The sequence below is a fragment of the Schistocerca cancellata genome, chromosome 7, assembly GCF_023864275.1.
Source record: "Schistocerca cancellata isolate TAMUIC-IGC-003103 chromosome 7, iqSchCanc2.1, whole genome shotgun sequence".
NCBI classification, from domain to species: Eukaryota; Metazoa; Arthropoda; class Insecta; order Orthoptera; family Acrididae; genus Schistocerca; species Schistocerca cancellata.
In genome coordinates this window covers 260,736,060-260,755,913 of record NC_064632.1, presented here as the reverse complement: position 1 = coordinate 260,755,913, position 19,854 = coordinate 260,736,060, and the positions used below count along the sequence as shown (strand labels likewise).

General features: G+C 44.7%; 1 protein-coding gene across 1 annotated transcript in view; it reads right to left on the bottom strand.

Moving 5' to 3' along the window:
- Positions 1–10,106: 10,106 nt before the first annotated feature.
- The window catches only part of LOC126092432 (uncharacterized protein K02A2.6-like), an 86,703-nt gene continuing 76,955 nt past the window's right edge, over positions 10,107–19,854 (bottom strand). The window contains exon 2 of the mRNA XM_049908031.1: positions 10,107–10,180. The gene's annotated coding sequence lies outside the window, so the exon portion shown is untranslated. The remainder of the gene's footprint in view (positions 10,181–19,854) is intronic.

The following is a 19,854-nucleotide window of genomic DNA, read 5'->3' as shown; positions in this document are numbered from 1 at the left end:
CTCTACGCACTAGTTTGTTCACCACAGCACACTGCAAGCGGAGTTGCACACACTGTACATGAATGTCATCAACACAGCCTCTTATTGGGACATACAAAGTTCATTTAACGTTTGATACTCCATAAACAGTGTCCTTTTGTGTGAATATGTGTGTGTGTATGTGTGTTGTGTCCTCAACACTTCTGCATACAATTATCTTCAGAAATTATTATCTATGTTCTTTCGTTTACTTAATTCAAGACTTCTTCTTGTTTTAGCCTCTTATCATTTTATCATAGTAATCTTTGCACTACTGTTTTGTTTTAAATGATTGTGGGGATTAGATCATCCTTCACTTGTGAAATATGGCCTCCCACACAAGGTTCCTACTGGTATAGGTTGATTTTGGTTCTTTACTCTTTTAGAAAACTTCAACATATCCAACCCCCATTTTGTCAAACCTAAAAAAATATTTATTTTCTGATTACAAACGTAATAATAGCCACGCGGGGTAGCCGCACGGTCTGGGGCGTCTTGTTATGGTCGGAGGTTTCTAATCCTGCCTCGGGCATGGGTGTGTGTATCGTCCTTAGCGTAAGTTAGTAGTGTGTAAGCTTAGGGACCGATGACCTCAGCAGTTTGGTCCCATAAGAACTTAACACAAATTTCCAAAACAATTTTCCATAATAAGATCCTCAGATAAAGCACTTACGCAGGAATAATCCCTGTATCTGTACTAGTGTTAATGTACCTACTTTCCTGCATGATATGTGAAGCATATCAGAACAGACAGTACCATTGTATGTCAACAGTCTTTCTTCAAACAGCTGCCTCATCCATTTCATCATCATGTCCTACGCAGGAAGCATTCTATTGGAAGTTCCAATTTACCCACCCTTGACACAATCCGCTAACTATCCATACTCTGGTCAAAAGACTGCCCCAGTATACCTGGCCAGAGTGAGTAAACATTCATGGCTCATCTAGTAGGTACAGAGTCTATCAGTGCCGCGCAGTCTTGGTGCCAGTCATCAGTGAACTGTGTGACTAGTCTGCTACAGCCTCATCAAGCACCATCATCCGTTGGGTGAAGCTGCTGATCTATTAGCAGTCAGCTAGCCCTGATTGTTCCAGGCTACAAACTGGATCAACTGAGGCAAGGACGCACAGTAAGCATCATCGCCTGCCAGTTTCCGAGAGTTCTGGTTTCAATTTGAGTCGTATCCATGTTCCTGCCAGTCGCCTAGGACTGCATGCAATGTAAGCCAGCCCAGCTGCCAAAGCTTCGCTGCACTGCAGAGCTGACACCAGACTTGCACCAGCAATGGTACCATCAGCACCAGCTGCTGTTATGCTGGCACAGCATTCTGCTGCTACTAGCCAATATGATTGGAACCTGGTCCACAGTCATCGATCTCCAGTTGGGAAGCATTCAGTAACAAAAAATGTCGCTCTTGAGTAAGCATTCTTGACCCTGCGCTCACCGTGGTATTGGAGAACTCATCCGACAACTTTCCAAGCAAGCTGCTCTGGGGCCAGATGTGGTTCTTCGACAAAGCTTTAGCGTAAAATTATGTGATGCATATCCACACTGAAATGTAAGGATTTGGGGACATAACTTGTGTTGTAATTGTATTTTATGTGCGGAAGTGCAGCAAGTTGCATGCGTTATGTGCCATTGTTTACTACCTACTCACCTCTCTGACAGAAATGGAGCGTTCAGATGTCGTACGCCATGTAGTGAGGACAGATCACAGTAGAGACGGGCGTGGCATGCAATGACACTTCCTGTGAGCAGGGTAAAGTGCAGTAAATACAGGCCTTTTTTAACCTCGAAAAGGAAAAGGAAAAAATTGTCATATAGCTTGCAGATCTCATAGCCATCTAATGTAATTTACAATCCCAGATAATTTTGCACGTATTCGTCACACATTGTTGTGCAAAACAACCTTCAACGGAGGAATTATCAGTATGGTACAGAAATCAATAGATGTGATGTACATGTACAGACAAACAAATGATTAAAATTTCAGAAAAATTGAATGATTTATTCAAGAGAAAGAGCTTCACAAATTGATAGAGCTGTTGGATGTCCACCTGAGGGATATCTTGCCAAATTCTGTCCAATTGGCTCTTTAGATCTTCAAAACACCAAGCTGGTTCAAAAAATGGTTCAAATGGCTCTGAGCACTATGGGACTCAACTGCTGAGGTCATTAGTCCCCTAGAACTTAGAACTAGTTAAACCTAACTAACCTAAGGACATCACAAACATCCATGTGGACATCACAAACATCCATGCCCGAGGCAGGATTCGAACCTGCGACCGTAGCGGTCTTGCGGTTCCAGACTGCAGCGCCTTTAACCGCACGGCCACTTCGGCCGGCAACACCAAGCTGGTTGGAGGGCTCTGCCCATAGTGCTCCAAGCGTTCTCAACTGGGCAGGGTTTGGCAAACACGAAGACAAGACAAGCAGTAGAAACTCTCGCCATGTGCGGGTAGGTAAGGCCAGGAAGGCTTGCCATGAAGAGCAACGAAAAGGGGCGAAGAATATCGTCGATCTACCGCTGTGCTATAAGAGTGCCATGGATGACAGTGAAAGGGGCCATGCTATGAAATGAAAAGACACCCCAGCCTATCACTGCTGGTTGTCGGGCCAGCGACAGTTAGGCTGGTATCCCACCACCGTCTGCAGCGACTACAGACACGTCGTCTCTGACCATGGGAGCTCATTTCGAAGCTGAACTCAGCACTGAAGACCATTCTACTCTAGTAAGATCGAATGTGACCGACACCACTGCAAACGGGCTTGTTGGTGTACAGATGTCAATGGTAGCCGGTGCATGGGGCGCCGTGAGCTCAGCCCCTTTTCTATGAGCCGCCTACTAATGGTCCCTGTGGCCACCGAAACGCCAGTTGCATGTCGGATCGATGGTAATGATGAATCCCGTGTTCTGAGTACCTCTCAGACGATTGTTCGGTCTTCCCGTTCTGTCATCTCTCTAGGTCGACTGCTTCTTTCTTGACGCTGAGTTTGGCCACGGATCACTCATTCCTGCCAACATCGTGGGATCACTCCTGTTCAGATGTTGAGCGATTGGCCGATTACTCCAACCAGCTTCTTTCAGCCTAACTACACATCCTCTCCAAATTCTGACATGTGTGTATATTAATCGTGTCCCTGTCTGCGAGGCATACTTCCTGTCCAACGGGGTATACGAAATGATACTTGCAAAAACTTTATGCCCTAGTATCGAGATGTTCCCTGTTTACTATCCTTACCAGCCGCATGATAAAATTGCGCTGTAGCGTCACATATTCATCAGCAGGCCGCCAAAGTTTACAGTTTTGCATTTTCTGTTGATACCTGTATGAACATAAATTTGTGACCAATTTGCACGAGTCCTTCGTGGTACCACTGGACTCGCATTCGGGAGGACGACGGTTCAATCCCGTCTCCGGCCATCCTGATTTAGGTTTTCCGTGATTTCCCTAAATCGTTTCAGGCAAATGCCGGGATGGTTCCTTTGAAAGGGCACGGCCGATTTCCTTCCCAATCCTTCCCGAACCCGAGCTTGCGCTCCGTCTCTAATGACCTCGTTGTCGCCGGGACGTTAAACACTAACCACCACCACCATCCTTCGTGGTACGTCTTTTTTTTTCTTCGAGTGTTTTTATTTCTTTTGACTATTTCTTTACCACTTCATTTGCCAACATTGGAGTATCATACACATACGCAAGCCTTTTTAGCTCTTCACTACAGTGACAGATACAGGTGTATCACAGATTACACTGATCCGTTCTGCAGATTGTCAGTTGAATTGGCACCGCTTGAGCCAAGTTGGTCTCTTTACCTTGTCTGCTAATCGCAAAGATAAAGAGGAGTCGTTTCATCTAACATGAGGGACAACCTTCAACTAGCTGCGCTCTGAGATGTGGCTAGCGGTTGTAACGCAATCTCCAACATGCCGGATATTTTCCCTACATACTCGTAGACCCATACATATTCTGCAGTCTTTCCCACCGATTGCTGAGAGTTCGGTTTTTGGGGTACACTCGTTTTGTGATGGTGAGTTATATACGAGGTGCGTTTCCTCGGCCAATTTTTGTTACAAATGCAGAATTTGTTGTGGAATATGGCGGCATGTTGCCGCTTCCGCACCTATACTTTCATGAAGTTCCGAGAGGTTGCGGCACCATACGTAGCCTTCAAAATGGCGTCTGTAATGGAGGAGCATGGTGAGCAGAGGGGTGTCACTGAGTTTCTTTTGGTGGAAAACCAGATATCGCAGATATTCACAGGTGCTTCCAGAACGTCTACAATGACTTGGCAGTGAACAAAATCACAGTGAGGCGACGGGCGAAGCGCCGTCTGTCATCATCGCAATTAGGCACCGCAAACCCGTCCGATCTCCCTCGTGCCGGCCGCCCTCACACAGCTCTCACTTCTGCAGTATTGGGACATGCGGATACTCTCATTCGAGGTGGTACTTCTCCTTCTGCTTCTTCTCCTACTTCTTCTTCTCCCTGAGAACGCCTCACACAAGTCTGCACAACCGAGAGGAGCTCACAAAACATCATTGGACTGTTCTTGCTGATCCATCCTGCACTCCGGATCTCGCACCTTCCGATTTCCATCCGTTTGACCAAAGAAGAATGCACTCCGCAGGAAGCAGTACCTGAATCAGGGGAGGCTTACTGATGCAGCAAGACGTTGGCTCCGACGTGAGCAAGAGAGCGGTACCATGCGGGTATGCGGGCCCTCCCAGTAGAGTGGGATAAGACCGCCGCAATGAACGGAGATTATGTTGATTAATACGATTTTGTAGCCAAAAGAGTGAGAATGACATGATGTGTTGTAATCCTGAATAAAACCAGCCTGCTTTCAGAAAAAAATTGTTCAACTGCTTCTTGGACGCCCCTCGTACAATGGGAGTAATGGTGTTGATAGTAACAAATAGTCTTGAAAGATGACATGCCTGTACAGTCTGATGGTCTCTGAATGTTAGTAATGTCTGATAGGGTTCTGCTACGACAGTGTAGTCTTCCGCAGTAATGTTGCCGACCTCTACAGATGCATTGAATCTGGCGGCAAAGCTCTGAGAGCGGCTGCATAGAAAGACGAGCCAGCCAGAGTATGGAGCAGTGACGTCATGTCAGCTCCGCATCCTCTGTTCGCGTGTGTGCGGGACACTCCCTACCGGACAACAGCGAGCGATGGAAGAGCGGACTCACCTGGCGCGGCGGGAGATTTAAAAGTGCAGCATCTCCCTCCCTCCCTCCCACCCTCCTTCTCTCTCTCTCTCTCTCTCTCTCTCTCTCTCTCTCTCTCGCACGTAGCTGTGAGGGGTCCACGGCGTACGTGAGCGGTCGAAGAAGATGCCGCCGATACCGCAGGGACGAATATGAATACTGGCCTAGGAAATCGAGAACAACGTAAAAGGTTATTGTAATGTTCAAGTATCACTGCTTAAAACATTTATTGATTATTGCGACAGCTGTTTCGGAAGATTTCCATTTTCAAGTTCGTCTACGTTGTCCTGAAGATACAGGGTGAGTCACCTAACGTTACCGCTGGATATATTTCGTAAACCACATCAAATACTGACGAACCGATTTCACAGACCGAACGTGAGGGGAGGGGCTAGTGTAATTGTTTAATACAAACCATACAAAAATGCACGGAAGTATGTTTTTTTAACACAAACATACGTTTTTTTAAATGGAACCACGTTAGTTTTGTTAGCACATCTGAACATATAAACAAATACGTAATCAGTGTCGTTTGTTGCATTGTAAAATGTTAATTACATCAGGAGATATTGTAACCTAAAGTTGACGCTTGAAACCTCCGACGTTCAGTTGCGTGTTGTAACAAACACGGGCCACGGTCGGCGAGCAGCATCTGCAGGGACATGTTTACGATGACGACCGTGTTTACGACTGTGGCTGTAGTGCACTGTTGTGGTTTGGTCTAGCTGTCGCAGTGTCCGCATGTAGCGCTTGCTGCTATTGTTATTCTGCATTCGTCTCCGCACGCAGACCAACTGTAGTACACCGTGTTACCAGACGTCTGTGATAGTGTAGTGTTGTAGGAACTGTGACCATGGTGTATTCGAACTCTGAAAAGGCGGAGATGATGCTCATCATGGCGAGTGTCGACGAAACGCAGCTGAAGCCTGCAGGGTGTATGCAGAACGGTACCCGGACAGAGAGCGTCCAATGTGCCGCACATTGCAAAACATCTACCGCCAACTGTATGCAAAGGTATAGTCGTAGCACGCAAACGGGTCCGTAACAGGCCCGTCACAGGAGAAGCGGGTGCAGTTGGTGTGTTAGCTGCTGTTGCCATGAACCCACACATGAGTACACGGGACATTGCGAGAGCCGGTGGACTGAGTCAAAGTAGTGTCATGCGCATACTGCATCGTCACCGCTTTCACCCGTTTCATGTGTCGCTACATCAGCAATTACATGGTGATGACTTTAATCATCGAGTGCAATTCTGTCAATGGGCATTAACAGAGAATGCGTTGCAGTTCTACCTGTTTACCGATGAAGCGGGTTTCACAAACCACGGGGCAGTGAATCTACGGAACATGCATTACTGGTCCGTGGACAATCCTCGCTGGCTCAGACAGGTAGAGCGACAGCGACCGCGGACTGTAAATGTATGGTGCGGAATTATTGGCGACCACCTCATTGGTCCTCACTTCATTGCAGGGGCCCAAACAGCTGCAACACACATCGCGTTTCTACAGAATGATCTGCCAACGTTGCTCGAAAATGCCCCACTGGAAACGCGTCGACGTATGTGGTATCAGCATGATGGTGCACCTGCACATTCCGCAATTAACACTAGGCTGACCCTTGACAGGATGTTCGACGGGCGTTTCATAGGACGTGGAGGACGCATAAATTGGCCAGCCCGTTCTCCTGATCTTACACCTCTGGACTTCTTTCTGTGGGGTACGTTAAAGGAGAATGTGTACCGTGATGTGCCTACAACCCCAGAGGATATGAAACAACGTATTGTGGCAGCCTGCGGCGACATTACACTAGATGTACTGCGGTGTGTACGACATTCATTACGCCAGAGATTGCAATTGTGTGCAGCAAATGATGGCCACCACATTGAACATCTATTGGCCTGACATGTCGAGACACACTCTATTCCACTCCGTAATTGAAAACGGAAACCACGTGTGTACGTGTACCTCACCCCTCATGGTAATGTACATGTGCGTCAGTGAAAAAGACCAATAAAAAGGTGTTAGCATGTGGACGTAATGTGCTGTTCCAGTCTCTTCTGTACCTAAGGTCCATCACCGTTCCCTTTGGATCCCTACGTAATTCGGTGCTCTCCGATACACACGATCGAACTGCGGAAGAGTGGTACTCAAGCGTCAACTTTAGGTTACGATATCTCCGGATGTAATTAACATTTTACAATGCAACAAACGACACTGATTACGTATTTGTTTATATGTTCAGATGTGCTAACAAAACTAACGTGGTTCCATTTAAAAAAACGTAGGTTTGTGTTAAAAAAACATACTTCCGTGCATTTTTATATGGTTTGTATTAACCAATTACACTAGCCCCTCCCCTCACGTTCGGTCTGTGAAATCGATTCGTCAGTATTTGATGTGGTTTACGAAATATATCCAGCGGTAATGTTAGGTGACTCACCCTGTATATAACATCTGATGTGACTGCATCTGGTGACTGTTCAAGTTATACACTGGAGAGCCAAAGAAACTGGAACATCTGCCTAAAATCATGTAGGGCCTCCGCGAGCACCCAGAAGTGCCCGAACACGACGTGGCATAGACTCGACTAATGTCTGAAGTAGTGCTGGAGACAACTGACACCATGAATCCTGCAGGGCTGTCCATAAATCCGTAAGAGTACGAGGGGTGGATATCTCTTCTGAACAGCACGTTGCAAGACGTCCCAGATATGCTCAATAATGTTCATGTGTGGGGAGTTTCATGGCCAACGGAAGTGTTTGACCTCAAAGCAGGGTTCCTGGAGCCACTCTGTACCAATTCTGGACGTGTGGGGTGTCGCATTTTCCCGCTGGAATTGCCCAAGTCCGTCCGAGTGCACAATGCACACGAACGGATGCAGGTGATCAGACAGGATGCTTAAGTACATGTCACCTGTCAGAGTCGTATCTAGACGTATCAGGGGTCCCATATCATTCCAACTGCACGCGCCCCACACCATTACACAGCCTCCACCAGCTTGAACAGTCCCCTGCTGACATGCAGGTTCCATGGATTCATGAGATTGTCTCCATACCCGTACACGTCCATCTGCTCGATACAATTTGAAACGAGACTCGTCCGACCAGGCAACATGTTTCCAGTCATCAAAAGTACAGCGTCGGTAATGACGGGCCCAGGCGTGCATTTATCAAGGGTACACGAGTGGGCCTTCGGCTCCGAAAGCTCATATCGATGATTATGAATGGTTCGCATGCTGACACCTGTTGATGGCACAGCATTGAAATCTGCATCAATTTGCGGAAGGGTTGCACTTCTGTCACGTTCAACGATTATCTTCACTTGTCGTAGATCCCTTTCTTGCAAGATCTTTTTTCAGCCGCAGCGATGTCGGAGATTTGATGTGTGGTGTCACCGCCAGACACCACACTTTCTAGGTGGTAGCCTTTAAATCGGCCGCGGTCCGTTAGTATACGTCGGACCCGCGTGTCGCCACTATCAGTGATTGCAGACCGAGTGCCGCCACACGGCAGGTCTAGTCTAGAGAGAGATTCCCTAGCACTCGCCCCAGTTGTACAGCCGACTTTGCTAGCGATGGCTCACTGTCTACATACGCTCTACTTTGCAGAGACGACAGTTTAGCATAGCCTTCAGCTACGTCATTTGCTACGACCTAGCAAGGCGCCATATTCAGTTACTGTAAGAAATATCTTCAAGAATGTATTCTGAACAGATAATATTGTGAATCATGTACCGTCAGGAGCGACGTTCATCATTAATGGATTAAAGTTAAGTATCGAACTAATTACGTCCGCTTTCTGAATTCTCATTCCTTGTCATGTTCCAGACCTCACGTCAGTATAGTTCTTCCCTCCTCACGCTAGCCTGCTTGAGCTAAAACGCGGGCATTTCGGCCTCCACTCGTAACACGGTGTTGGCTCTTCTGCTAACACAAAATGATGTTTTACTGGATTCCTGATATTATGGGGCACTCGTCAGAAGGTCGTATCGAAAAATCCAAACCTCATCGCTACCTCGGAGATACTGTGTCCCATCGTTCGTGCGCCGACTATACCACCACGTTTAAATCAGTCAAATCTTGATAAGTTGCCATTGTAGCAGCAGTAACCGATCTAACAACTGCGCCAGACACTTGTTGTCTTATACAGGCGTTGCCGACCTCAGCTCCGTATTCTGCCCGTTTATGTATCTCTGTATTTGAATAAGCATGCCTACACTGGATTCTTTGTCACTTCAGTGTATTTAGCGTGAAATTCTAAAATATCGATTTCACGTCAATTTTGGGCTCTTTTATACAGCGCAGAGTAATATTTTGATATAATATTGCAAATATTTCCCGCAATTTTTGGCAGTTGATACTATAGGTGTTTTATATTTACATGGTAACTATGTAAATATAAAGCATCTATGGTGTGAACTGTCAAAAATTTACAGGAAATATTCACAATATCATAACAAAATATTACGCCACACTGTACATTTACACAGTAACTATGTAAGAATTGTTGTGGCGTAGCAAGAGCCACGCCACTCGGAGGTAGCCGAAAGGCACGCGATGTAATGCAGACGGGCGTGAAGTCTGAAACAGGATAACTATTGAATGGTAGCAAGAAAAGTACGTAGTTGCTTTATACTTAACTTTTATTCTCTGATGAATACAGCGTTCTTCTTGAGACATTTATACTATAACTCTCAAAGTAGGTAAGGCTAATGGCGCCTTGCTAGGTCGTAGTCATGTGCTTAGCTGAAGGCTATTCTAACTGTCTCTCGGCAAATGAGAGGAAGGCCTCGTACGTCTAGTCGCTAGCAATGTCGTCCGTACAACTGGGGCGAGTGCTAGTCCGTCTTTCTAGACCTGCCATGTGGTGGCGCTAGGTCTGCAAGTACTGATGGCGGCGACACGCGGGTCCGACATGTACTAATGGACCGCGGCCGATTTAAGCTACCACCTAGCAAGTGTGGTGTCTGGCGGTGACACCACAAGAATAAAACATCTATGGTGTGTAACCTCAAAAAATTACGGGAAATATTTACAATATTGTATCAAAATATGACTCCACACTGTATAAAATGGCTCAAAATCGACGTGAAATCGATATTTTAGGATTTCACGTGATATATGACGAAAACAGTCATCAGGTACAACCACTCCAGATGTTATATATACGTCAGGACGACGCAGACGAACTTGAAAACGGAAATCTTCCGAAACTGCTGTTATAAAACCAATAATTAATTGTTTTAATTAGTGGTACTAGAACTTGCTTAAAGTGCTTTCAAGACATATATTTCGCTGCAGGCCCAATCATCAAGAAACTAAAGTAAAAGGTTGTTTCCTACTTATCTGTATTAAATCTACAACAAAACTCAGGAAGCTATAAATGTGTATTCAAGAATGTAGGATTCGTTCTTACAAGTAAGAGAGAAAATGCAGCAAGTTATATATGGAAGATTGTTGCACGAAACTTAGGAAGTAGCATATAGTGAGATTATTTTATGATGTACTAAGTTTCCCACTTTAAGTTCCTGTTTAGTATTCCCTTGCACATACTCTGTTTCTGTGTTTTGCGCTTACTTTTATCAGTATTTAATTTATTTTTGTGTCTCACAACATTATCTATCATTCTTCCCACAATATGATAGTATTTCTCCTTCAGCTAGCTTCGACTTGAATAATTGTAATATGCAGTACACCTTGAACTAGCCGTTTCTTATTGGCATTTGTTTCTAACAGGGATATAGAATCCTTCTGAACGTAATTTACATATGTTAAGTCACGGTGAGTGCAACTTTTTATCTGATATGAAGGACTTATTTCAATAGTGGTACAAGTCCATTTTTGTTCATATTGAGATACAGAGTTCTAAAGTTAAATGAGCGCTGAAAAATCTGCGGTTGAGATACCAGAAATATTCAAGCATATGGCTTCTTGCTAGAGGTGAACCTTTCTTTCTGTTTGTTTGGATCATTAATTTCAGAAACATTATAGGCAGAAAAGTGGAGGTAATGGACTTGTATCACTATTGAAATACGCCCTTCTTATTTGACATCATTTACCAAGTGCAAAAACAGCGCTGCCCTCCAAATGGCGGCATTAGTATTGGAACGCTACACTAGTGCGAGTGAGTGGCGTAGTGATTTTTAGTAAGTCTGTGGGAGGCATAACCATAGGTAATGGGGCCTGCACGCGTTGTAACTGATGTGACAATTGTCGTGGACAACACATCACTACCCTGTTGAGCGTGGAGCTGAAACACGTGCACTTGGCTTGTGTTGTCTCATGTGTACTTCAGTCACTGAAGCCTACACTGTCAAAGATGTTTTATGTCTACCTTCAGTTGGGTGAACCTCTCTTGGAACTAGCGATGGCGGTTATCGCTGAAACAACAGGTCTTCGGTTGTATCGTCTTTTCCTACGTTAGTTTAACCTGACTGTTAACATCGATCAGAATAAAATACTGCAGTAAACGATTTCCTGTTTTTTATCCCCATTATTTCACGTAATAAACGTAGAAATCGAATAGAGACTGAAAAATTTTGACTCTCTCTTTTCAAGATACATACAATCATAATTTTAAGTTAAGTAGGCAAATAAAAGAAAACTAAGTCCATCTACCGTTCGCTGCTTTTATCGAAATGTGATAAGTGGTTGAACACAACGAAAAGTCGCCAGTGTACCTCTACGAATTCTAATTTTTCGAAACTCTGCTCAAAAATGGTGTTGTAATCGGGGATCATACCACTGTTTGAGCACTACGAACAGACAGTGCTAAAAGGTGAAATCTGAGATTGAAGGACTCTGTTCTTTCTGTTGTCAGTTTTCAAAGGCTACAAGCAGATAAAGGCATATTATGTAGGCACAGGCAGCAGATCAATTAATTTCTTGTAATATTTAATGCTATAAATGAACTGTTGTTAAGAATTGTTGTTACAAGTCGTCACAATCAAGCTACGGTAGCCCATTACAAACAGTATTGTAAGGTAGTTAAAAATGTTATTTGGAAGGAAAAGAGTACGTGGTATGCAAATATAATAGCTAATTCACAGGATAAAATGAAAACCATATGGTCAGGTGTGAAGGATGTGTCCGTTCAGCAGCACGAAGTCGGCGAGATAAAGTCAGTTCGTAGTAAAAATATTTCTCTTACGATATATATACAGGGTGGTCCATTGATAGTGACCGGACCAAATATCTCACGAAATAAGCATCAAACGAAATAACTACAAAGTACGAAACTTGTCTAACTTGAAGGGGGAAACCAGATGGCGCAATGGTTGACCCGCTAGATGGCGCTGCCATAGGTCAAACGGATATCAACTGCGTTTTTTTATTACATATTTGTGTAGTACGTAAAGAAATACGAGGTTCACTCCAAAAGAAATGCACTATATTTTTGTAAAAATACAGTTTTCATTCCGCATGTGTGAAAGTTTTACAGTATGTAGATACAGCCTTCCCGCTTGTTTTCAAACTTAATTCAACCTGTTCCCGTGAGTGGCGCCGTCACAGGATGTCTTCAACATAGCTGCTACACTTGACGTTCGTCAGAAGCAACGTGCTGTCATGGAATTCCTGTGCTGTGAAAACTAGACAGTGGGAAGCATCCACAAGAGGTTCAAAAAGGTGTATGGAGATGCTACTGTCGATCGCAGTACAGTTAGTCGGTGGGCGAGCAGGTTACGTGATGAAAGCGGGCACGGCAATATTGAGGATCGTCCTCGCAGCGGCAGGCCTCGTACTGCACGCACTCCAGACAATGTGCAGAGACTTAGCGAATTGGTGACTGCTGACAGACGCATCACAGTGAACGAATTGTGACGCTACGTTGGGATAAGGGAAGGAAGGAAGTGTCTGCAGAATACTGAAAGTGTTGGCGTTAAAAAGGTTTGTGCCAGGTGGGTTCCCAGGATGTTGACAGTGGCTCACAAAGAAACAAGAAAAACGGTATGCAGCGAACTTTTGGAAAAGTACGAGAATGGTGGAGATTAATTTCTTGGAAGAATTGTGACAGGTGATGAAACATGGCTCCATCATTTTTCACCAGAGACGAAGAGGCCAGAAATGGAGTGGCATCATGGAAATTCACCCAAGAACAAAAAATTCAAAACCACACATTCTGCTGGAAACCTTATGGCTACGGTGTTTTTCGATTCTGAAGTACTCTTGCTTGTGGACATCGTGCCAAGTGGAACCACCATAAATTCTGATGCATATGTGATGACACTGAAGAAACTTCAAGCTCGACTGAGTCGTGTTCGACCACATCGGCAAAACCAGGATGTTTTGCTGTTGCACGTCATTGCACGGCCACATGTCAGTCAAAAAACCATGGAAGCGATCACAAAACTCGGATGGACAACACTGAAACACCCGCCTTACATCCTGACCTGGTGCCATTTGACTACCATCTCTTTGGGAAACTGAAAGACTCTCTTTGTGGAACAAGGTTTGAAGATGATGACTCCCTTGTGCACGCTACCAAACTGTGGCTCCAACAGTTTGGTCCAGAATTTTACCGTGCGGGTATACAGGCGCTGGTTCCAACATGGAGTAAGGCAGTTGAGAGGGATGGAAATTATGTGGAGAAATGAAAATATTGCACCTAAAGGATGTATCTACACACTGTAAAACTTTCAAACATGTAGAATAAAAGATGGATTTTTAAAAAAATAGAGGGCATTTCTTTTGGAGTGACACTCATATGAATGTTTTAGTTGGACCACTTTTTTCGCTTTGTGGTAGATGGCGCTGTAATAGTCACAAACGTATAAGTACGTGGTATCACGTAACATTCCGCCTGTGTGGACGGTACTTGCTTCGTGATACATTACCAGTGTTCAAATGGACCGTTTACCAATTGCGGAAAAGGTCGATATCGTGTTGATGTTGGCTATTGTGATCAAAATGCCCAACGGGCGTGTGCTATGTATGCTGCTCGGTATCCTGGACGACATCATCCAAGTGTCCGGACCGTTCGCCGGATAGTTACGTTATTTAAGGAAACAGGAAGTGTTCAGCCACATGTGAAACGTCAACCACGACCTGCAACAAATGATGATGCCCAAGTAGGTGTTTTAGCTGCTGTCACGGCTAATCCGCACATCAGTAGCAGACAAATTGCTCGAGAATCGGGAATCTCAAAAACGTCAGTGTTGAGAATGCTACGTCAACATCGACTGCACCCGTACAATATTTCTATGCACCAGGAATTGCATGGCGACGACTCTGAACGTCGTGTATAGTTCTGCCACTTGGCACAAGAGAAATTACGGGACGATGACAGATTTTTTGCACGCGTTCTATTTAGCGACGAAGCGTCGTTCACCAACAGCGGTAACGTAAACCAGCATAATATGCACTATTATTTATTATTCACCAATGAATTAGCTGGACACCTTGCCTCGCTGTTGAAACCTCATGTTGGTTGAACTGACAGTCATGTTAAAAATTCATATCACTTCATTGATATTATTAAGGAAATCAATGTGGGCCCTAATGATATTCTGGTCAGTTTTGATCTGGTGTCGCTGTTTACCATGATCCCGATGAATGAAGCGATCACATGTATAGCGAACATTTTTCCTAGTGAGATTTTGGCATTATTCAGACATTGCCTTACAACAACTTATTTTCAATATTATGATGTTTTTTATGAACAAATGGGAAGTACTCTTAGTTCAGCAGTGGCTAACTTGTTCATGGAGAACTTTGAAACCGGCCGGTGTGGCCGTGCGGTTCTAGGCGCTTCAGTCTGGAACCGCGTGACCGCTACGGTCGCAGGTTCGAATCCTGCCTCGGGCATGGATGTGTGTGATGTCCTTAGGTTTTAAGTAGTTCTAAGTTCTAGGGGACTGCTGACCACAGCTGTTAAGTCCCATAGTGCTCAGAGCCATGTGAACCATTTTTGAGAACTTTGAACAACGTGCACTGCAAACAGCTAGAAAAAGACCAGCCAGATGGTATCGTTATGTAGACGATACATTTGTTATATGGACCCATGGGGAAGGGGAACTGGATGCCTTCCTGTTACATCTGAATAGTATTAATCCAAGCATTAAATTCACTATGGAAAAGGAAATCGATGATCACCTGAACGTCTTAGATGTGACTGTAATCAAACGAGAGGACCGTTCACTGGGACATAAGGTTTGCAGAAAAGACACACACACTCATCGTTACCTGCAGAAAGATTCTAACCACCACCCAAGACATAAAAGAGGTGTGATTAAAACATTAATAGACAGCGCGCACAAAATATGTGAACCAGCTCACTTAGATGATGAGATTGAACACCTTAGAGCGACCTTAAAGAAGAATGGGTATTCCCACAGAGAGATAATCGTGCACTACGCCCTTGACTGACAACCAGGACGGACGAGGATCGACACCAACCCAAGGGGAAAGTGTTCCTACCATTCATCAGTAAGGTCACTGATCGTATTGGAAAAATTTTAAGCAAGTACGATGTAGAAACTGTTTTCAGACCCACTACGAAAATAAAAGAATGTTTAAAATCCGTAAAGGATAAACGGCATCCTCTAGCTACATCAGGTGTCTATAAAATTCTGTGCAGTTGTGGAAAGGTCTATATAGGCACAACAAAAAGGAGCGTCAACACCCGTCTAGATCAACATAAAAGGAACTGCCGCCTCGGACATATTGATAAATTGGCTGTAGCGGAACATGTGTTTCAGGGAGGTGGTCATGAAATAATGTTTAGTGAGACGACCGTCATAGCAAAGACGTCGCATTATTATGCGCGAATGTACAGAGAGGCCATTGAGATTGCCAAACCCTGCAATAATTTTAATAGAAAACATGAAGGCATTAAGCTGGATAAGATATGGATGTCAACATTGCAGCAACAGCGTGACAATCGATTAGTTTCAATTGAGAAAGTTGGCAATGTCAGAGATCGTAGCACAGCCGGCGTCACGTGATTGACAGCGGCGCCCTCCGGAGGGCTTATATATACGGCGCTCCAAATGGTTCAAATGGCTCTGAGAACTATGGGACTCAACTTCTGAGGTCATCAGTCCCCTAGAACTTAGAACTACTTAAACCTAACTAACCTAAGGACAACACACACATCCATGCCCGAGGCAGGATTCGAACCTGCGACCGTAACGGACTCGCGGTTCCAGACTGTAGCGCCGGCGCTCCCTAGTGCTCTCGTTGCAGTTCGCCGGTTGTCCTCGGAGGATGCCATCCGCAGTCGAAGGCGAAACGTCAGGGGAGAGTCGTATGTATGGACCACGCCATCTCAGCCCGGAAATATTAAGTGATGACAACACCTGCCGTGAAAGCCTTCATTCTATGATCAATGTAATCACGTGTTAGTTCTAGTATAATATATTTGTCCAATGAATACCCGTTCATCATCTGCATTTCTTCTTGGTGTAGCAATTTTAATGGCCAGTAGTGTATGTAACGAAAAATATTAACCATCTGAACATGAGCATGGTAGCCCGAAACCGCTTACGGCAGTAAAATAAAACATACAAAAAGTATTTGTGGCCGGTAGTGTCATTCACCAACTAGCATTAAAGCCGCAGGATTCACAAGATCCAAAATGGACAAAATAACACACTATTACTTTTTCTGGGCATAACCTTTGTACGGATTAAGAGACAGGTGCCAGACCGTCAACAAGTAGCAGCCCTTAGCGCCTTCCTATGACTCGACGTTTCAGTTACATAGAGCTGTTGGACGCATGACAGTGTGGCGTTTGGCCTGCTGAGCTACGGAGTATGTGTGTCACAAGGGAGTTAAAGGCTGAAGGGCGCAGAGTTTGCTATGGAGTGTGGTCACGTGGTTACAATTAGACCCCATTGTCCGGCTGCAGGAGCTAACAACAGGAGACCGTTATGTAAACATTCTTGAAGACCTTCTGTATTCGTTCTGAAATTAAAATACGCTGGTGAAGATACCACTTTACTGCAACACAAAGCGACAATACACCGCTCTTTGGTTACTCGCAGGTGGCTTGTTGAACATTCCGGTAAATTCACAGCTATGTCGTATGCCCCTCAGATAACACGATCTTCACCCAGTAGAGCGTCTGTAGGAAGATGTCGAATCCGTGTACACCTGGCCCTGCAATAATTTCACAACTGAAATTCTGGGTAGCATAGCAAGATTCATGAACCAATATCACTCCAGAACGATTCCAACACATCGTGGAATCCACACATTGTCTTGTTACCGCGCTCTGAGAACCCAAGGGGAAGAGGTTCACTATTAACATCACTCCCAGATCCTTCCCACGACCTTTGACCACTCATTGTATTATACAGAAGAAAAATTTGGAAAACAAAAAATCGTGATTGTTAATTATTGCCCTGCTTCTTTCTGCCAAGCGGAGCTCTGTATGTAAGCCGTTGCAAGAGGGTGTTAAGCATGGGGTTTTATTAATGAAAAGACATTCGCCCCTTGCGAGTGATGCATTTAGAAATTTCGATCGGCAATGATAAAGATTTTTTCTTTTAAACCGTTTTGTATGTGCAAGGACATACAGGGTGTTTTGGTAAGAGCGTGCAGAAATTTAACAGGGCATAGATCAATTTGAGGTAGGAAACCTGGAGTCGGAGAAGCCAGCTTAAGGAGATAATAGGAAAACAATCAGATTACTGTGTTCATTAGTTAACTGCAAATACCATCACTGACACTGGACGTACCGTTTGTACTGTATCTTACAAAATGTGCTGAAACTGACGGCCATCAACCTCAATGCTAGCATGACATCGGCGAATAAGATTCTGGCGCACCCTGACGAATATCCTGGAGTGTTTCAAATCACTTCACAGGCAGCCACAATTCTGGCAACTAATTCCATCTCCGTATCCACTGGGGTCTCACACACAACTGACTTTACACATCCCTATAGGAAATAATCAAGGGGATTCAGGTCAGGTTACCTCGCAGGAATAGAACCTCCCCTTCCAATCCAGCGACCAGGAAAAACAACGTTGAGTTCGTTGCGGACATCCACACTGAAGTGAGGCGGTGCACCGTCATGTTCATGTTGTATCCACATCCTCTCACGAACAGCCAAGGGTTCATTCTCCAACAACTCTGTTAAAATCCTTTGCACGAATCTCAAGTACAGGTGGCAATTTAGACAGCCAGGTAGAAGATATGGTCCAATGAGATTGGCGCCTACAATGCCGGCCCAGATGTCCACAGAAAAACGAACTTGATGGTGTGACTCTACTACAAAAATGGTTCAAATGGCTCTGAGCACTATGGGACTCAACTGCTGAGGTCATTAGTCCCCTAGAACTTAGAACTAGTTAAACCTAACTAACCTAAGGACATCACAAACATCCATGCCCGAGGCAGGATTCGAACCTGCGACTGTAGCGGTCTTGCGGTTCCAGACTGCAGCGCCTTTAACCGCACGGCCACTTCGGCCGGCTGACTCTACTACAGCGTGAGGGTTTTCCTCATCCCATACATGGCTTTTCCTGCTGTTCGAAATACCATCACGATCAAACGATGCCTCGTCAGTAAACAGTGCGATTTGGAGGAAATCTGGTCGATTAATCCATTGTTGGAGCAATCACTAGCACATGCGACCCTTCGTGCAAAGACAGTCACAAGCATTGCATGGACTATTTGTGGGTGTTATGGGTGTAAATATTTTTCGTCGAGTACTCGCCACGCGCTAGTATGTGTAGCGCCCATTTTACGGGCAATACGCCGAGTGCTTGTAGTGGGGTCCGTTACAACACGTTCCAACATCTCCTCTTCAAAATCGGGTGCGCGAGTGGTCCTCAAGTAGTCAGGTCCCTCGTTTGTTCTTTCCCGTGAACCAGTCTCCCACGTTTGTCGAGCGAGAGAAATAAACACTCGTGGTGACGGATAATGCTAGTTAGAAAATCGTTCCCTAACCTTTCAGCAACGAGAGCTTTGTAACGTACTTCCCCATACACAAGGTGCATGTCAGTGAGTTCTTCGAAACTGTACTGGTACTGCTCCATAGTATTGTACTGTATGTTCTGAACAGCACTGAATACTGAATGGGTTCCGTCCGGCACAATGTAAATACGATACAACAGGGCCACCTTATGGACATGTAAAGTAAACAAAACCTGCATCATGACTTAGTAGTAATCAGGCTTCTCTTCTTTATTTCCTTGGAGGAAATAAAGAACGTACATGTAAATAAACAGCAGAGTACGTGTAAACCTGTACGCATGTTAGTTGTACGTAAGCTTGTAAACAGTAATGCTAGACAAAGCGGTAGACAAGTTTACTTCCATATCTCCTTAAGCTAGCTTCCCCGACCCCAGGTTCCCTACCTCAAATTATTCAGTGGAGCATTCTCTGTGTCCTGTTGCTTTTTTGCACACACTTACGGAAACACCCAGTACGAATCGGTAGTTTGAAGAAAGGGGTAAGTGCCAAGAAACTGATTTTTGTTTTTTTTTTTTTTCACCAAATCTGTGTTAGCATATCGACGTACATTGTGAACTACAAAACCACTATGCGCCGGCTTAATCGGACTCGTTACTATTCGGTAGTTTGAAGAAGGGAACATGTCCCATTTTCGACTTAGTCTTCCCTCAATGCTGCGGACCCGCTGACTGCTGTTCAGTTGCTTAAAATCTCTTGTTAACA